General features: G+C 44.0%; 1 protein-coding gene and 2 pseudogenes across 22 annotated transcripts in view; 1 reads left to right on the top strand and 2 right to left on the bottom strand.

The window, feature by feature from the left end:
• The first annotated feature begins 653 nt into the window (after window positions 1-653).
• Window positions 654-19838, top strand: part of LOC138419207 (zinc finger protein 665-like) — a 46190-nt gene continuing 27005 nt past the window's right edge. For 8 of the 22 annotated variants that reach the window (XM_069551662.1, XM_069551660.1, XM_069551677.1 and 5 more), the window contains exons 1-4: window positions 654-739; window positions 1354-1475; window positions 2013-2099; window positions 12369-12427. The gene's annotated coding sequence lies outside the window, so the exon portion shown is untranslated. Of the gene's footprint in view, window positions 740-1067; window positions 1227-1353; window positions 1476-2012; window positions 2100-10183; window positions 10283-12368; window positions 12428-13361; window positions 13406-19838 lie in introns of those variants that run through there. The other 14 variants (XM_069551674.1, XM_069551682.1, XM_069551675.1 and 11 more) reach the window with 11 other exon arrangements.
• Window positions 10342-15368, bottom strand: LOC138419611 (endogenous retrovirus group PABLB member 1 Env polyprotein-like; annotated as a pseudogene).
• On the bottom strand, window positions 16244-16919 carry LOC138419612 (endogenous retrovirus group PABLB member 1 Env polyprotein-like; annotated as a pseudogene).

A 19838-nucleotide genomic window follows, 5' to 3' on the forward strand; every position in this document is an offset into this window, starting at 1 on the left:
AAAATTCAAATTAAATCTGAAGAATTTAAGGAGAAGAGAACTGTCTAGCAGCCAACAGGCACCAAAAGAAGAAATCAAAGGTAGGCACGGATTGCAGATTTTTAAGTCTGTCCCCAAACACTGACCATACCCTGGCTGCTTAGATGTCGTTGCTAAAACACTGGATAAACCTTATTAACAGGGGCTTCCCTTGTGGCTTAGCTGGTAAAGAATCTGCCTGCAATGCGGGAGACCTGGGTTAGATCCCTGGCTTGGGAAGATCCCACCCAGAAGGGAAAGACTACCCACTCCAGTATTCTGGCCTGGAGAATTCCATGGACTATAGACCATGGGGTCGCAGAGTCGGACACGACTGAGCGACTTTCACTAGCACCATTCTTTACTCAACATATGACAAAAAGTTTATTTTGTTCACCGACATTTTTCCATATTGTAATTATAGAAGAATATGCTATATATTTAGATGTTAAAGGCAACAAATTAAAAAAAAAAAAAACAGGCTGTAATTTATGGGGCATCACAGGACTGTTAAACACCTCCCGGGCCCCTTGCCCCGCCTAGCTCTCGCGCTGCAGACATAGACGCTCCTCGCCCCGCCCCTCGCCTGCAGCGATCCGCCCAGCCCCCGACCCGGAAGCTCCGCCTCGGAATCCGCGCGTGCGCAGTTTCCTGCGGAAGCGGAAGGCCGCGAGAGAAGGTCGCTGGGCGGTCCTTGAGGTTTTTTTCTCCTAGTGTAAAGGTATGCTGCGCGCTTAGCCGTCCAACCCGCCCTCTCCACTCCTATCTTCAGGGTCCTGTTGGTTCTGAGGCAGTAATATCCCGATAACCCGCCGTCCGCCCCAAATAAACCCAGAATCCGCGGTTGCAGGTCGAGTGTTCGAAATCGCTCTGAGGCTTGTCCTTGCCGTTTGCTTTTCGGCCTTCGGCCCCAGAGACACCGCCTTTCGGGATATTTTCCTGCTTAAAACTTAACCGTTAGTACCTACGCCTGTGCCTTGTAAAGTCCCGGGCGCGAGGGGGATTCGGGCACGCCCACCTCCACCGCCTCACCCTGTCGGCCCCTGGAGGTCGCGTCGACAGCCCTGCTCCCGAAGAAGCCGCGGCGTCCTCTCCCCGGTCCTGGGATTCTGGAGAGCCCGCCCGGCCCGAGACCCCCCTGGCTCCCAGCCTCTCTGCCCTTGCGTCTCCTCAGGCCGATCATTCTGCCCCGCAGGCCTCCCTTCCTGGTCAGTCCCTTTTCCTCACCCCTGGGCTGGACGTGTGGCACCCAGTGTTTTTCCGTCACGAGTCCGTCTAGTTGGAAAAGGTGCTCTTTTGATAGGCGGGCGTTTCATTTACTCATCATTTCTGTAGATACGTGGGCGAGTGGAATCAGAAGAAACAGTGACTGAGAGTGAAAGGCGAACTCAGAAGTGGAAAACAATGAGAGAACGGACGGGGTCGCCCAGGATGGCTGAGGCAGTTGCAAAGGGATGGTAAAATGAAATAGAATTAGCCCTTAATCAGCGGGTGGGTGAAAAAATAATGGACAAAGGCCTGGGATCTCCAGGAGTTGGAGACAAGGAGACAGGGGCCCCGCGTCTGCGGTAGGAGGGCTGACAGGGGTGATCCTAGGAGAGAAACAGGGATAGGTGTTGACTAGAAGAGAAGAGAAGGAAGTAAGCCTAGACACCTGCAGTGCCCCAGAGTGGGAGTGTAACAGGGAGAGAAGGGGTGTGACTAGAAGGCAGAGAGGGTGCAGAGTTGGAGAAAGAAAGAGACAGATGTATAGATGTTTAGGACAATTAGAAGGGTGGGGGTGGGGAGAAGAGCAGCAAGAGGAGAAACAAGTTGCCAAGGGGGGCAGGACATGTGTGAGGGAAGAAATAGGAGGGCAGAAACAGCATCCCACCTGAGGCAGTGGACACCAAAAGACTGTTCCACATAGGGCGGTCTTCCTGTTTTTGTGTTTGTGGCAAACGAAGGGGGGACGTTGATTCTAAGCCTGAAGCAGCCTGTTTTCCACTTGCCAGATCAACTTCTAAAAACTTACATTGTCTGAGGAAGAAGCTGGGAAGAGGAGGAAAAAAGGCAAGAAAAGAGGAATGGCTCTTTCCCAGGTAAAATCATATTCTCAGTTGATTCTCAGTCTGTCCTTCCTGAAATCCCTTCTTTGGACTTATTAATCATCTCTGACTCTGAAGTATCCTTCCTGACCGTGGTACGTGCACACTCACCAGGGAACTTCCCTCAGGGCCTGTCATCTCCACTTAGATCCCATCTCCCCATGACCCAGTGGCCTGGACCTTGTGTTGGGGGCAGCATCCAGGGCAGGGCTTCACACCCACAGGTTTGAGAAGGGGTCTCAGTGCTGTTGGGCAGCAGGGATTGCCTCAGGTCCTTCTGGCTGTGCAGTCTGCTCTCTGTCAATCAGGATTAAGAAGCTGTGGGTGGAAGTCAGGTGTTAACATGCACAGTACCTGGTAAAATCTGGAAGTAGACCTAAAAAGGGAAATTTGTTCTAAGGTAATTGAAGCTGAGTGAGTGAGTCACTGACTTCAAAATCTTGATTGGAAATGGGATTGAAAATTCTGAGTCAGGTATCAGTGACAGTGTGCTATTCCATCATCTGTTTGAAACTGTGACAAGAATCTAAATCTCTGAGAGCTGGAAATTCACTTTCATTGCCTTCATTGTTCAGATTTTGTCTTTTCACTGTGTTCATTTTGTGGTTTGGCACAGAGATGCTTTTACTTTTGATGCAGGTGAGGTTTCCTCTTCATTGTTTAACCCATAGATTCACCATTTGTTATGGCAGCTGTCTTTTTTCCACTGGGTTTTCTTAGCATCCTTGTCATTAGATTTTAAATATATGCAAATAGTTATTTCGGAACATTCTCTTCTGTTCCCTTGGTGTATAAATCCATCTTTATGCCAGTACTACACCAGCTGGATTATATTGTGATATGGCTTGAAATTTTAGAAAGGGTCGCCTTCATCTTTCATCTTCGTACTTATTGAAGAGTATTTTTGCAGTTTGTGGTCCCCTTGAGATTCTTTATGACTTCTGGCAAGTTTTTTCTATTTCTGCAAACATTTCTATTGTACGTATCATAATGAATTCATTAAATCTGTGGAACACTTTGAGTAACTTGGAAATACAGAGTACTGAGAGTTCCAGTCCATGACTACTAGATTTATTTGTTTATTTTGGATTTCTTTTAGAAATGGTTAAGTAGTTTTCAGTGTATATGTTTCACCTCCTTGGTGAATTATTCCTAAATATTTCATCCATTTTTAATATAATAGTAAATAAAATTGTTATGTGATTTTCTTTTAACATTGTTCACTGTGTATAGAAATGCAGCTGACTTGCACGTTGACTGTTATATCTTGCAAGTTTGCTAAAATTGCTATTTGATGTGGCAGGAGGTTTTTTGTGTCTGTGTGGAATCTACAGTCTATACACAAAAGACCTTGTCCTATAGGGAAGAAGGTAGCTTTCTAATTTTTCACTTTGGGAAGCTGTGATTTCTTTTTCTTGTCTAATTGCTCTGGTTAGGGGTTTCAGTCCTTTGTTGAACAGTGATGCAGAGTGCACGTCCTTTCCTTCTCGATCTCAGAAGAAAAGTTTTCAGTCTTTCACCACTGAGAACAATGTTAGGTGTGCTCTTTCCATACATCATATATTTTAGTTTGAGATACTTGTTTTGACAACAAAACAAAACCCCAAAATGGACGGGAATGTATCAAAAGTGTGAACAGAGATGAGATCTCAGGGCAGAGGAAAGCACAACATTAATAGTGGTTGAAAACCTCTTGTAATGGTACATAGAGATGAGAGCTTATGGTGAACAATGTCCGATTCATGATTTCTGAAAAAGAAGATATAGTTTTGGGACCAGGGACCAGGCTTGATCACTCAAGAGCTTTTGTGTAGCAGAGTTTTATTAAAGTATGAAATGGGACAGAGGAAGCTTCTGACATAGACATCAGAAGGGGGATGGAGAATGCCCCCCCTCGCTAGTCTTAGCAAGGTACTGTATACTTTCTCAGTTAGTTGTTTCAGTAAGTCAAGAGAATGTCTCAAGGTCTTACCAGACCCATGCCCAGAATTTACATTTTAAGATGACAGGATTAACCAGAAAGTTCTCAAGAAGGAGAAACCTGTCTTCAAGCAGAAAACATTGTTGTTATATTATCTTCAGTTCAGTGCAGTCGCTCAGTCATGTCCGACTCTTTGCAACGCCATGAATTGCAGCACAAGAGGCTTCCCTGTCCATCACCAACTCCCGCACTTCACTCAAATTCATGTCCATCGAGTTGGTGATACCATCCAGCCATCTCATCCTCTGTTGTCCCCTTCTCCTCCTGCCCCCAATCCCTCCCAGCATCAGAGTCTTTTCCAATGAGACAGCTCTTCACATGAGGTGGCCAAAGTATTGGAGTTTCAGCTTTAGCATCGTTCCTTTCAACGAACACCCAGGACTGATCTCCTTTAGAATGGACTGGTTGGATCTCCTTGCAGTCCAAGGGACTCTCAAGAGTCTTCTCCAACACCACAGTTCAAAAGCATCAATTCTTCGGTGCCTAGCCTTCTTCATATACATGATCACTGGAAAAACCATAGCCTTGACTAGGCGGACCTTTGTTGGCAAAGTAATGTCTCTGCTTAGTACAGAGTTTAAGCAAAGTTGTTTTGTTGTGTAATCATCAGCTCTGGGCTTAAAGAAAAAAAGTTTGTCCTTTTCTCCTCCTTGATAATTCCAGACCACTTTCTATCCTCCTCCAGAGCCCCAGACCCCTTTCTCCTCCTCGGTTACCCCGGACTTCTCAGCCTACCTAGGAATTGACTCTCTCAGTTCTTTGGCCAAAGAGAAATTTGTTTATTAAAGTCCCAGAGGAAGCTTAACCTTTCCCAGAGTCCTCAGCCTGTCTTTCAACATGTATCATGTGTTCTTTCACCCGCCCGTGGTGCTGCAGCTCCATCAGACACAAAGGCACGGTTTGTATCCACAACACTCGCCATCTCCCTGCTATGAGCTGATTCTTCTTGAGCGTGAGGAGCATGGGGTGGGCTACCTTGCCCCCCTTCTCTCTTTGTGGGCTTGGATGTATTGGCTATTCAGTTCTTAGTCCATATAGATCAGAGTTGATGCCCCAAACATCTAATACCTGATCCGGTGCTGCTCTCATTGCAGTTGTAATATTTGGAAGATAGAATCGGAAAATGGGAAAGTACTTACCCTGTCTGCCTCTTGAGATCACTCATCCATTTCTGCTGTTCTCCTTTTGCTGACATAGATGTCACGATGTGTGGAATAAGCTGGTGGATTGGATCTTCTGTGCCTGTTACTTAGGAAAACTGTAAGGACAGCAGTCCAACAAAGGGAATATTTCAGGCTCTTAGCTTGGCATCTCTGGATGGACCAAATAGTCCCATCTCAAGGTCTTAGAATATGAGACCCCCACATCTCATAGTTTTCCACTCTTCTACTGGTCTATCTAGTCTGGGAGTGTAGACTCTTCCTGACTTTCCTTCTCCTTCAGTTCAGTTCAGTTCAATGGCTAAGTGGTGTCTGACTCTTTGCGACCCCAGGAATTGCAGCACGCCAGGCCTCCCTGTTCATCACCATCTCCTGGAGCTCACTCAGACTCACGTCCATTGAGTCCGTGATGCCATCCAGCCATCTCATCCTCGATCATCCCCTTCTCCTGCCCCCATTCCCTCCCAGCATCAAAGTCTTTTCCAATGAGTCAGCTCTTCGCATGAGGTGGACAAAGTTCTGGAGTTTCAGCTTTAGCATCATTCCTTCCAAAGAAATTCCAGGGTTGACCTCCTTCAGAATGGACTGGTTGGAGCTCCTTGCAGTCCTAGGGACTCTCAAGAGTCTTCTCCAACACCACGGTTAAAAGCATCAATTCTTCGGTGCTCAGCCTTCTTCACAGTCCAACTCTCACATCCATATGTGACCACAGGAAAAACCACAGCCTTGCCTAGACGGACCTTAGTTGGCAAAGTAATTTCTCTGCTTTTGAATATACTATCTAGGTTGGTCATAACTTTTCTTCCAAGGAGTAAGTGTCTTTTAATTTCATGGCTGCAGTCACCATCAGCAGTGTTTGGAGCCCCCCAAAATAAAGTGTGACACTGTTTCCACTGTTTCTCCATCTATTTCCCATGAAGTGATGGGACTGGAAGCCATGGTCTTCATTTTCTGAATGTTGAGCTTTAGGTCAACTTTTTCGCTCTACTCTTTTATTTTCATCAAGAGGCTTTTTAGCTCCTCTTCACTTTCTGCCATAAGGTTGGTGTCCTCTGCATATCTGAGGTTATTGATATTTCTCCCGGCAATCTTGATTCCAGCTTGTGTTTCTTCCAGTCCAGCATTTCTTATGATGTACTAGCATTTAAGTTGAATAAACAGGGTGACAATATACAGCCTTGATGTACTCCTTTTTCATATTTGGAACCAGTCTGTTGTTCCCTGTCCAGTTCTAACTGTTGCTTCCTGACCTGCATACAGATTTCTCAAGAGGCAGGTTAGGTGTTCCGGTATTCCCATCTCTTTCAGAATTTTCCACAGCTTACTGTGATCCACACAGTCAAAGGCTTTGGCATAGTCGATAAAGCAGAAATAGATGTTTTTCTGGAACTCTCTTCCTTTTTCCCTGAACCAGTGGATGTTGGCAATTTGATCTCTGGTTCCTCTCCCTTTTCTAAAACCAGCTTGAACATCAGGGAGTTCCCGGTTCACGTATTGCTGAGGCCTGGCTTGGAAAATTTCGAGCATTACTTTGCTAGCATGTGATATGCGTGCAATTGTGCGGTAGTTTGAGCATTCTTTGGCATTCCCTTTCTTTGGAATTGGAATGAAAACTGACCTTTTTCAGTCCTGTGGCCACTGCTGAGTTTTCCAAATTTGCTGGCACATGGAGTGCAGCACTTTCACAGCATCATCTTTCAGGATTTCAAACAGCTCAATTGGAATTCCATCACCTTCACTAGCTTTGTTCATAGTGATGCTTTCCAAGGCCCACTTGACTTCACATTCCAAGATGTCTGGCTCTAGATTAGTGATCACATCATCATGATTATCTGGGTCATGAAGATCTTTTTTGTACAGTTCTTCCGTGTATTCTTGCCACCTCTTCTTAATATCTTCTGCTTCTGTTATGTCCATACTATTTCTGTCCTTTATTGAACCCGTCTTTGCATGAAATGTTCCCTTGTATCTGTATGTTCTTGAAGAAATCTCTACTCTTTCCCAATCTATTTTTTTCCTCTATTTCTTTGCATTGATTGCTAGAGAAGGCTTTCTTATCTCTTCTTGCTATTCTTTGAAACTCTGCATTCAGATGCTTTTATCTTTCGTTTTCTCCTTTGCTTTTCGCCTCTCTTCTTTTCACAGCTATTTGTAAGGCCTCCTCAGACAGCCATTTTCCTTTTTTGCATTTCTTTTCCATGGGGATGGTCTTGATCCCTGTCTCCTGTACAATATCACGAACCTCATTCCATAGTTCATCAGGCACTCTCTCTATCAGATCTAGGCCCTTAAATCTATTTCTCACTTCCACTGTATAATCATAAGGCATTTGATTTAGGTCATACCTGAATAGTCTTGCGGCTTTCCCTACTTTCTTCAATTTAAGTCTGAATTTGGCAATAAGGAGTTCATGATCTGAGCCACAGTCAGCTCCTGGTCTTGTTTTTGTTGACTGTATAGAGCTTGTCTTTCTTTGTCTGCATGGAATATAATCAATCTGATTTCAGTGTTGACCATCTGGTGATGTCCATGTGCAGAGAGTCTTCTCTCGTGTTGTTGGAAGAGGGTGTTTGCTATGACCAGTGCATTTTCTTGGAAAAACTCTATTAGTCTTTGCCCTGCTTCATTCCACATTCCAAGGCCAAATTTGCCTGTTACTCCAGGTGTTTCTTGACTTCCTACTTTTACATTCCAGTCCCCTGTAATGAAAAGGACATCTTTTTTGGTGTTAGTTCTAAAAGGTCTTGTAAGTCTTCATAAAACCATTCAACTTCAGCTTCTTCAGCATTACTGGTTGGGGCATCGACTTGGATCACTGTGATATTGAATGGTTTGCCTTGGAGATGAACAGAGATCATTCTGTCATTTTTGAGATTGCATCCAGGTACTGCATTTCGGACTCTTTTGTTGACCATGATGGCTACTCCATTTCTTCTGAGGTATTCCTGCCCTCAGTAGTAGATACAATGGTCATCTGAGTTAAATTCACCCATTCCAGTTCATTGTAGTTCGCTGATTCCTAGAATGTCAACGTTCACGCTTGCCATCTCTTGTTTGGCCACTTCCAATTTGCCTTGATTCATGGAACTGACATTCCAAGTTCCTATGGAATATTGCTCTTTACAACATCGGCTTAGTGCCGCCTTCTCCTTAGATTTTATATTTTTGCTTTTAAATTTGATTTTGAAGTATGTGGCTCTAGGGTCTGAAGTCATGTCCAGTTTCTTTGCTGTGGTAATCCGCCTGTGTTTACGAGGCAGCTCCTCATGGACTCTCTGTGGTGTGGGTTTACTGGATAAGAGAAAATTTTTAAAGGAGAATACTTTCCCCTATTGGTTGTAATATTTTCCTGCTGCATACAGAATTACCACTTGAAGCTACTTAGTACAGTAGTCATTGTGTTCTGTGATATGAGAAAGTATCTGAGACCTTGACCTGTACATGCTTTTCTGGCTTTGAGTGATGTCAGAGAAGCCTGGGTGAAAGGCACTGTGATAGTGTTGTTCACGTGTACTATCACCATGCCCTTGGAGCCTCAGGAAATTCTCCTGACAGTGGTACTGTCCAGGTTCACACCCTTATATTTGTGAGGCTGTTGAGTAAAGTTTGCTGATGCTGCATGCTTGTCACCTGGGTGCTATTGATCATTCTGCCTCCACACTTAATTTTGTAGCAACTTAATGACAGAGCTTATGTAGTGGCGTGATAACTTCAGTGATAAACCATCATTTGTTTTTTTCCAAGGCATAGCTACGTTCCTTTTATTAATATTTGTATGCATTATAAATGATTGTCTTTTATATTTGTCATTAAGTTTCTATTTTATGTTACTGTTTGTATTTTGTTTGCTGTATGTGGGATGGTTGGTTAAGAAAGCTCCCCCACCCCTGTGGTGGAATTGGTGATCAGTACTTTTTAGAGTTCTTTATGTATTCTTGATGATTTAAACTATTTAAACTATTTTCTTTATGTCTTCTTGATGATTTAAACTATTTATTTTCTTTATGTATTCTTGATGATTTAAACTATTATTGAATATATGCTTGGCAACTTTTGGTATTATAGTGTACATTGTTTTTTCACTGCTGAGGATGGATTACTGCACAGTATTTGGTAATTAGGATGTGTGCAATTTAACTCTTTTTATTTTGTTGGCGTGAGCTTTTGGTGTCTATCTGATAAATCATTGGTGAATCTACTGTCAAGAATCACTTTTAGGTTATCTATATGAAATTGTGAATGGTAGGCAAACTTATTGTGATAATCGTTTCACAGTATACATATCAGTTAATTTTTTCTCTGTAGCTTAAACTTACACAATGATATTTGTCATTGTAAGAGTTGCTTATACAACCCCCTTTATGTCACTGTTTAAAGAGTTGGGTTTAGAAAGGGGAAATAATTAAAACACGTTGGATAAAAGAAACAATAACGCAGTTTATAATCATTTAAAGTGTCTTGCTCTTAAAAGTCTGTGGTTAGTGACCCAAATGATCACATCCCTTAAGTCCTCCATCTCAGACACCCACGTACTCACCCTGAATTTGTTGAACTCAGCACTATGCTAAGTTTGCTGTTTTGTAGGGTGTGAGTAGGGAATAGCCGATTTCTACCCAGGCAGAGTTTTATATTTATAATATGGAGACTAGTCCCATTCTTGTTTCCTAAAACTGCCCAAGTTCCCAGATCCCTGAATTGCTTCAGCCTCACTATCAGGATCTGAGCACAACAGGCTGTGAAAAACAGCTTTTTATTGAGAATAAGCCCTTTTAGTCTTAAGAGGAAGTACCTTGGCTTCCGACATAACTTTAAGCTTTTACCTGAGCAGTGTTACAGACATTAACTTAATGCTGTCAAGGTAACAGGCCCCGCCCCCTCCGCGCCCCGCCCCTCCCACGAACTCTGCGCACGGCGTGCGCTCGCCCCGCCCCTGATCGGAGGCCCCGGCTCTAATACCAAAAGCCCTTCCCCACAGAGGCGGAAGTTGGAGAGCGCAGAGCCGAGGTTCCCGAGCGGCGTCTAAGCTTCCTTCAAGAGTAAGTTTGCAGAGCTCGCCACCCCTCCAGTCCCCACCTCCGCCACCGCTCACTCGTCCTCATGGTGTGGGAATTGCCAGCGACCTGAACACCCTGGCACCCGGTGCTCGGCCCCGAAGAAACGCTGCTGCTGCCGTTTCGGCCCAGTTATCTTTTCGTTTGGGTTTTAAGTGTTGCTGAGGTGGTTTCGGCCCTCGGTTTGCGTAGACACCGCCTCTGGCGACAGTTTCCTGCTTAAAACCCTTGTTTACCTCTGCCTCTCCAAGTAAAGCCCTCTCTCGCGAGTTGCAGTCGCGCCCGCCGCGTCGCCTTCTCGATCGCTGGAGGCAGAGCCCAGATAGGCCGCGCGCCCTCTCCCCCGTCCTGGGATTCCGGAGAGGCCACCCGCTCCTGAGCCCCCTCCCTCCCAGTCCTCTGTCCTCGCGTCTCCTGAGGCCGGTCCTTCTGCCCCGCAGCAGCCCCCTTTCCTGTCAGCCCGTCCCCTCAGCCCGCATAGGGTAGGTGACCTGGGCCAGCCACGTGACAGTCGGTGCTGTTACATGCCCAGTTCAGCTCAGTCGGAAAAGGTGCTCTTCCGAAATTCAGGAGGCTGGAGGATCAGGAGAAGCAGAGTCAGAAGGACTGAGAGAAATAACTGAAACTGAGGAGAAAAGCATCAGGGAGAACCACTGGGAAAACTGAGACTGGCTGAGGGATTTGCAAAGGGATAGTCAAGTCAAAAAGGTTAAGCCTTGAAAATAGCCAAGTGAGTAAAATAGAGAAGTATTAATAATTAGAAAGCCAGATCTCCAGGGACTGGGAAACAGCATAGGGAGAACTGCCCTGTCTTAGTGATGGGAGCAGGGAGGCGAAGGGCAATGAGGGACGTCAGAGGTGGAGAGTCCCTAACTGGGTTTCAGCCGAGTTTGAGTCCAGGCCTCTTGGGTTAGAGTCCCCAGTTGTGTTTTCACGTGGTTTGAGCCCCACCACAAGGGTTCAAGTCTCAATCTGAGGTGGCCGGTTTTCTGGTGCTGGCAGAGAAAGGTAAGGAGCAGAGGAAGAAAAGGCTGGAAGGAAGCATAGCCACATGGCCTGCCAGAGAGTGGGGAGGAAAGGAGAGTCACAGCGAGAGAAGGGGAGTAATCTGGAGCGCAGAGAGGGAGCCGAAATGGGGGAAGAAAGAGGCAGACATAGGTATGGATTTTTGAAAGACTCAGGAAGGTTGGAGAGAGAGAGCATTTCGAGGGGGAACGAATTGCAGCAGCCTGGGACAGGACACGTGTGAGGGAGGAAATAGGACACGAACAGCAGGAGAGCAGAGGGAGAAAAAGAGACACCAAGACCCAGATGAAATAGGGAGATAGGTGAACAGAGGGGTCAGCTCGATCCAGGTGTGGCCAGTTGTTTGGATACAGATGATTTAGTTATACAGAGGAGGATGAGAATTTCAAAATTTCTGTCTATAAGGCTTGTGTCTTTTTTTATTACTTGTGGCAGAAGATGACTTTCATTTACAAACCCTGTTGAGCCTCTGGCAGTGGCTTGATTCACTGAGTTGCGAGTGACCCCCTTCCCTTGTCCTATCATAAGATAGAGGTCAGGGAAGAAGAGACCTGGGGCAAGAAATGACTGACTCTAAAGTGTCAATCTGTGGTAGCTTTTTTTTTTTTGGATGAATTTTTTTGGCTGTGCTGTGCTGTGGGCTCAGGAGTTGTGGCTCCCAGGTTCTAAAGCACAGGCTCAGTAATTGTGTACAGGCTTAGTTGCTTGTATTTGTGGGATCTTCATGAACCAAGGATAGAATCCATGTCCCCTGCATTGTCAGGCAGATTCTTATCCACTGTATCATTATTGGGTAGCATTTTTAAAGGAACACTTTTTAAAAAAAAACGGATTCACATTTTCTCCTTTCTTTATGTATGGTGCTTTTTGTAGCTTGGAATAGGTCTTAATTCATTCAGTTTCTGTACTCATTTTTAACTTCAGAAATAAGCTTTTTTTGTTTCCAGTATTCTAGTCTTATCATTTTTTTAAACTTTGACACCAGATTTTTAGATTAAAAATAATTCTCAGTTTTTTTTTGTTTTTTTTTCAAATTTTTTTTCAGATTCATTCCTTGCCTGAGTGCTTTCTTCCCTTCATCTCATACATTTGAAATTTTCTTTGGTAAGTAGTAAATCATCTTAGACTATTTTGTGCCATACTTAGCAAAAGTGTCACCTCGTTTATCAGTTCTAATGAGGTCAATGAATCTAGAGCCTATCATACAGAGTGAAATAAGTCGGAAAGAGAAAGACAAATACTGTATATCAATGCATGTATATGGAATTTAGAAAGATGGTACCAGTGATCCTACATGCAGGGCAACAAAGGGAGACACAGATGTAAAGAACAGACTTTTGGACTCAGTGGGAGAAGGCGAGGGTGGGATGATTTGAGAGAATAGCACTGAAACATGTAAATTACCATATGTAAAACAGAATGATCAGTGCAAGTTCAATGCAGGAAGCAGGGCACCCAAAGCCAGTGCTCTGGAACAACCCAGAGAGATCTGGTGAGAAGGGAGGTGGAAGGGGGTCAGAATGGAGGGTGGCTGCTGCTGCTGCTAAGTCGTCTCAGTTGTGTCCGACTCTGTGTGACCCCATAGACGGCAGCCCAACAGGCTCCTCTGTCCCTGGGATTCTCCAGGCAAGAATACTGAAGTGGGTTGCTATTTCTTTCTCCAGTGCATGAAAATGAAAAGTGAGAGTGAAGTTGCTCAGTCGTGTCTGACTCTTAGACTCTTAGCGACCCCATGGACTGCAGCCTACCAGGCTCCACCATCCATGGGATTTTCCAGGCAAGAGTACTGGAGCGGGGTGCCATTACAGTCACTAGCAGTCTGTTAATGAAGAAAAGGAAGGTTTTAAAACTCAGAATGGCACCAGGCCCCTCATCCATAGAATGCATTTTGGGATCATGTTGGCACCAGATGATTCGTCCCAGGCCATAAAATGATTAACCTGAATCTTGCAGAAGGGCAGATTACCATACAAATAGTTTTGTTTACATAGATTAGGGGAAACAATATCTAAGTATAACATACTGGTTTGTGAAGCAGGTTCTGAGCCATTAGGTGGAACCCACCCGAGGACGGAGTCTAGGGTAAGTGCATATAGTCCATTCACGTAGCTTAAGACAAACATTTCCATAAGAAAAATGCATTGGTTAACTCCAGGTTTGAGAATAGTTAACTTCAGATGAAACCGGGTATCATTATGGCAACAAGTATGTTAAGAGAAACCTGCTTTTAAATTTGTATAGAGAAGGAAAAAAATATCACTAGTTTGTTTCCTCCTGCCCCTTAAGAGAGAGAAAAATGTCTGACACTTACAGCCTATTTCCTCCATTTGGAGACCCCTGGCCTTCCTGCCTGTTACCCTCTCAGTCCCCCCTTTTCTTTTAGAAGAATTATGTTGCCTAGGGAAAAGGGGCATTGTTCTCGTTCCATAACTGCTTCTGAGCTGAAAATGGGCATTGTCCCTAAATTGGTGAGGCAATGTGTTCTCCTAACCCTCATACCGAAGATGTCTGATCCAGGGCCCCCAAACAGTAGTTGGAAGAAGCTGCAGCAGTAGCAGGAGTTTGAGCAACTATTGCAGGAAGGGGGACCCCTTCCAGGGCCCGAAACTGGGCTCTTGTCTTAACACTTGGAAATGAATTGTCTGAGGAGACACGTGCTGATAAAGCAAGAGATTGTATTGGGAAAGGGGACTCGGGTGGAGAGCAGTAGGGTATGGGAACCCAGGAGAACTGCTCTGCCGCGTGGGTCGCAGTCTCGGGTTTTATGGTGATGAGATTACTTTCCGGGTGGTCTTTGGCCAGTCATTCTAATTCGGAGTCTTTCCTGGTGGCGCACGCATTGCTCAGCCAAGATGGATGCTAGCCAGAGGGATTCTGGGAAGTGCACAGACGCTCCGTGTCTCCTTTGGACCTTTCCCGAACTCTTCAGGCTGGTGGTGGTTCATTAGTTCCTATTCCTTATCAGGATCTCCTGTCATAAAACAACTCATGCAAATGGTTACTATGGTGCCTTGCCAGGGTGGGTGGTTTCAATCAATGTGCTTCCCCTAACACAGCTGTTTGTAACTTAAAAGCTTTCATGCAACTAGAAACAAATCCAGTTACACAGTTACAGATGCAGGGAGCAAACAGCAAAAACAAAGCAATCACAATTATTGTAAGAAAGATAGTTTTCCACCATGGGGCATTAGTTAACATCTCCCGAAATGAGGCAGTTGAGGCTTCAGGAATATCCATAGCCTCAATCATCTTGTTCATGTGTTTAATAAAATGAATAACATTAGTGCTCATATCAGGTTTATATGTACAGCATTGGGTATGAATAATGGCACAAGTGCCTCCTTGCGCAGCTGTCAGAATATCTAAACCTAATCTGTTTTGTAAAACCACCTAATTTGTGCTTGTTCCGCATTAAGAGCTGAAATAGCTTTTTGAGAATCTTGTAATGGCTGTTGAGTAAAATTAGTCTAAGATCCACTCGTAGCATAACATCTGTAGTCCCCAAAGAGAACAAAGACTGCAGCCAAATAATCATACCAGTGAAATACAGACCTTGCCCACTGAGTTTTCAGGTGGGGTAAATTAGCAGGCTTTTCTGGAAGCTCTGAAAATATAAAGCCTTGAGTAAAAGCTAGACCCAGGGTGCATCTCCCTATCCAACCAAGGGGAAGCCATGCCCATAGGTAAGAGCCACATATCCAATAGATCCTGTTTGGAGCAAGCCAGCTGACTGAGATATCCAGTCCGAATTTGCTGGGGTCCAGCCCCGGTATATCCAGGGAATTCGAAGGGTGGACGGAGTCGGCGAGGAAAACTTATTTATTTGTTAATATAAGATTAGATGAGGAAGAAATAGTGTAGTAGGAAGATTAAGTGGAGAGAAGAGGCTGATTAACTTGGGTTACATGGAAAACCAATAAAGTTCCAGACAAGGAGCTTGCACCATCTACATTAGGCCGCCGGCGCCCGTATGAATATTGGAGAGTGCCCCGCCTTGGGATCTTTCTCTTACGGATCTTAAAAGCTGGGACAAGTAAGTAGACATAGTGAGCCTCCACGTCCCAGATGGGAATTCAGCCTGAAATTAAAGAGGAGACACGGGGGAAACCAGTCCAGCGACTGGCTCTCCTTCTATTGTCCTTCAAGGCCTTTTATACTTTTGATTATACATGAAGATCAATGGGTAATACAAAATTATGTAGCGCTAGCAGCCCAGACTCTTTCTGTATATCTTTTTGTATACAAAAGGTCTCAGGTGATTTACATTATCTTCTGGCCAAGAGGCTTGTTAACACTTTTTGGCTCTCTTCCTTAATGAATGTTAATTTTGTTACCCCTGAAGTGTTTTTCTTTAATCTGCATCTCCTTAAAGCGTTAAAGTTACATCTCTGTAGAACAAAGGTGCAGTGGCTTATAACAAAGAAGGTACTTAACTCAAAGATCTAATGTTGCTAATACCAGGTTACTACTTGTTTTTCTATATACCAACTATATCTAAAAATAAAGGATAGGAAAATTTGGCAGCAAATACTGGTTCAACAAATGAAACCTTTAATCGGTCCTATTCTAATGATTTTGACTCTTCGAAGCCCCTACATTCCTAAGATGTTTTAAGCTTCCTGTGCCTCCTGTGGTCAGGAGGCCTCAAACCATCGCGTGCACAGCTGTAGGAGTCCTGCAGGCAGGCTAAAAAGCCATTAGAGGGGTTTTTGGATTGAAACACTCTTTCAAATGCAGAAGACTAAAGCCCTGAATTGACTTTTTTCCAGAGAACGTCAGAAGAGTGGCAAAGCAGACAGATTCTTATTTTTTGGGGGGGGGGGGGGGTGGATGCTCAGGAAATTCCAGGGGGAAAACCTGAGGTCTGATTAGCCTTGCCATCAGAGCTCTGCCGCATGACCTTGTCACGGCTGGAATTCCTCACACTGGCTCCCGGCACCAATTAGTGCCTGGCCAGACAAAGGGAGGACTTGAATTGGGGTTGGAAAACACGGAAATGATTACATTGCATACATGCTGAGGCAAAAATCCCAATTGTTTCCAATCATTGTAATTAAGTTGTTGGCTGACTTTTGGGGATGGCTCTGTTTGTTCCCAGCATATAGGGGCAGTAGATACTAGACGTCCTTTTTCAGGAGTTAGCCATATAACCTCATCCCATCTTTGATAAACGTCAGGTAAAAAACCATTAGATCCAGACCTATTTGCCTTATGTGTAGCAAAGTAGACATTAAACCGAGGCAATGTATAATCAAAATTAAAAGTCATGTTATGTCCATAGTTAAAGTACAAAGTGTTGCACCAGTCCATTTTAGGGTTGGTAGATGTCATTAGATGAAGAAGAGGCATCACATATGATTGTTGTCGAAGGTATTCGGAGGTTTGGAGAAAGTCTTTTTCCTGAAGTGGAGATGTCCACCACAAAAGCCTTTCATGATGAAGAGGGGAGCACTCTGCAGACCCAGCAGTTAGACCAATTGTGGAATGCAGCATAGGAGTGAGCCCAGGACAGGAAGGCATTGTTTTGAGGATCAAACGGCAGACTCAGGATATTTGGAGTCAGCAGAAGTAAGCTCGCATAGGTTATTAGGCCCATCTAAAAAGTACAAAGTCAGAGAATAGAAAGTAAAGACATAAAAAGATGTCACTTAGTTTTGGTCAGGGTGCCACCTCTTAACTCGAGTGTGATGTACCCACGAATCAATCCCTGGTACTTTGACAGCTGTGGGAGAAGAAAGAATAATCTGGTAAGGGCCTTCCCAAAGGGGCTCGAGGGATGGGCCCCCAGATCCCAAAGTTTTTATGAGGACCTCAGTTCCTGGCTCAGATAGTGGCTTGCTTGACTCAGAGGCGGGGTCAGGAGTCATCTCTCGGAGTTCTGTTAATGCCTGTTGAAAAGCTGAGAGCTGAGTTACATAACTAGTTAATTCCAAGGCTTCAGGGTCTATAACAATGTCTGTGCGTAAGAAAGGCTTCCATAAATACATTCAAAGGGGGACAGTCCCTCCTTTCTGGGGGCAGTTCGAGTGCTCATTAAAGCTATGGGTAGGACTTTAATCCAATTGTCCTGCGTCTCTTGTCTTAATTTGCACAGATGTCTTTTGATAATATCATTAGCTTTTTCAACCTTTCCTGAGGATTGGGGTCTCCAGGAATAGTGTAAGTGATGTTCTATTCCTAGAGCTTTAGATACCCCCTGAGGTACAGCAGCTTTAAAGGCGGAGCCATTGTCACTCTGAAGGCTTCCTGGCAACCCAAACCGGGGGATAATTTCATGGATTAAAATCTTTATAACCTCCTTAGCCTGTTCACTACGACAGGGAAAAGCCTCAATCCATCCAGTAAAAGTATCTACCCAAACTTGTAAGCAAGAATATCAATTAGCTTTTGGCATATGAGTAAAATCAACTTCCCAGTCCTCTCCAGGATACTTTCCACTTCTTTGTAATCCAGATTTTGCTAGCTTTTCAGTCTTTGGGTTATTTTTCTGACAAACCTCACACCTTTTGATAATGTTCTTTAAAGTTTTCATTACATTTTTACCTTCAAACAAATGAGAAGCCATTTGGTAAGTACTCTCTGCACCCAAATGAAAACTCTGGTGTAAACCCTTAAGAATTTTCCATTGAGTATTTTCAGGAATTATTAATCGTCCATCCTCAGACTGTAACCATCCTTTATCAGTAATCTGTGCTCCTCTTTTTTCATATCTTTCTAATTCTTCCTCGTATATTGTGGTTTTTCCTGTTCGACAGGACCTGTCCAGATCAAAGGCATCTGCAGTGAAGGAGTTTCCTAAAGTGCCACTTTTCTGGCTTGACAGTCAGCCAGCTGATTACCTTCGGCTACTTTACTCCCATCCCTGCCGTGTGCCCTTTGCAATGCGTAACAGCTACTTCTTTAGGACAATATATACCATTTAAAGGTCTCTCGATCCCTCTGAAATGCTTAATAGCTTCTCCTGTTGCTGTTTTAAACTTTCTTTCCATATTGCAGCATGAGCATGTAAAGTCAAATAAGCATATTTAGAATCCGTGTAGATATTTACCCGCTGCCCTTTGCTTAACTCTAAAGCTCGGGTCAGAGCCACAAGCTCTGCTAACTGAGCACTGGTTCCCTGGGGGAGAGATTTTGCTTCCAAAACCTGTTCAGCAGTCACCAGGGCATTACCTGCTTTACGCTTTCCATCCCGGACAAAAGAACTGCCATCTGTAAATATTTCCATGTCAGGATTGTCTAATGGGGTATCCATTAGATCTTCCCAAGCTGCATAGTTTAAAGTTAGGAATTGAGAACAATCATGATCAGGTGTTTCATTTTCCTTCTCAGGAAGGAAAGTGGGAGGATTTAAATTTCCACAAACTTTAAGCTTAGTTACTGGTTCTTCTAACAATGACTGATATTTAAGAAGCCTACTGTCTGTCATCCAAATATTAACCTTAGAATTTAAGATTCTACTCACATCATGAGAAGTCCGTATAGCAAGGTTTCGTCCATTAATTATTTTTAAAGCTTCAGATGCTAATAAAGCCATTGCCCCAATCACTCTTAGGCAGTGGGGCCACCCACATGAAATTACATGTAATTCTCTGCTTAGAAAAGCAATAGGTTGCTGGTGAGGCCCTCGGGGTTGTGTCAAAACTCCCAAGGCTGTACCTTTCCTTTCGATGATAAAGAAATTAAATTCTGACCCTGTGGGCAAGCTCAGAGCTGGAGCTTGCAGGAGAGCAGTTTGAAGAACCTTAAAAGCCTTTTGAGTTTCTGGTGACCAAACCAGTTTGTCAATTTGGACCTGTTGAGTTTCAGCTATAAGTTTATATAAAGGCCGGGCAAGTTCCCCATAACCCAGAATCCAAATTCAACAATAACCTGTGATTCCGAAAAATCCTCTCAGTTGTCTTAAAGTCATAGGTAGGGGATGATTTAGTATAGGCTTAATTCTCTCAAGGCCTGTGGCCCTAGTCCCTTCTGATATGATTAGGCCCAGATATCTAACTGATTGTTGACAAAGCTGAGCCTTTTCTCTTGATGCCTTGTAACCACAGCCTGCCAGAAAGTTTAAGAAATTTTCTGAGGCTCCCGAACAAGCTTCCTCTGTCTCAGCACAGAGCAAAATATCATCTACATATTGTAACACCACCACTTCAGAGCTATTAAGTAGATCCCGTGACAGACTTTGTCCAAATAAGTGAGGACTGTCACGAAATCCCTGGGGCAAAACTGTCCAGGTTAACTGAGAAGCTGGCTATGTAGGGTCTTCAAAGGCAAATAAAAATTGACTTTCCTCTACCAAAGGCATTGAATAGAAGGCATCTTTTAAATCAATTACTGAGAAATATTTGGCTTGTTCAGGAATTTCAGACAATAGAGTATAAGGATTAGGCACCATGAGGTGTGAAGGAACTACAGCCTCATTTATTATAGGTAAATCTTGAACTAGTCTCCATTTACCATTTGATTTCTTTATACCCAAAATAGGAGTGTTGCAAGGACTGTTACAGGGAATTAATTGTCC

The sequence above is a fragment of the Ovis canadensis genome, chromosome 14 (genome assembly GCF_042477335.2).
Source record: "Ovis canadensis isolate MfBH-ARS-UI-01 breed Bighorn chromosome 14, ARS-UI_OviCan_v2, whole genome shotgun sequence".
NCBI lineage: Eukaryota > Metazoa > Chordata > Mammalia > Artiodactyla > Bovidae > Ovis > Ovis canadensis.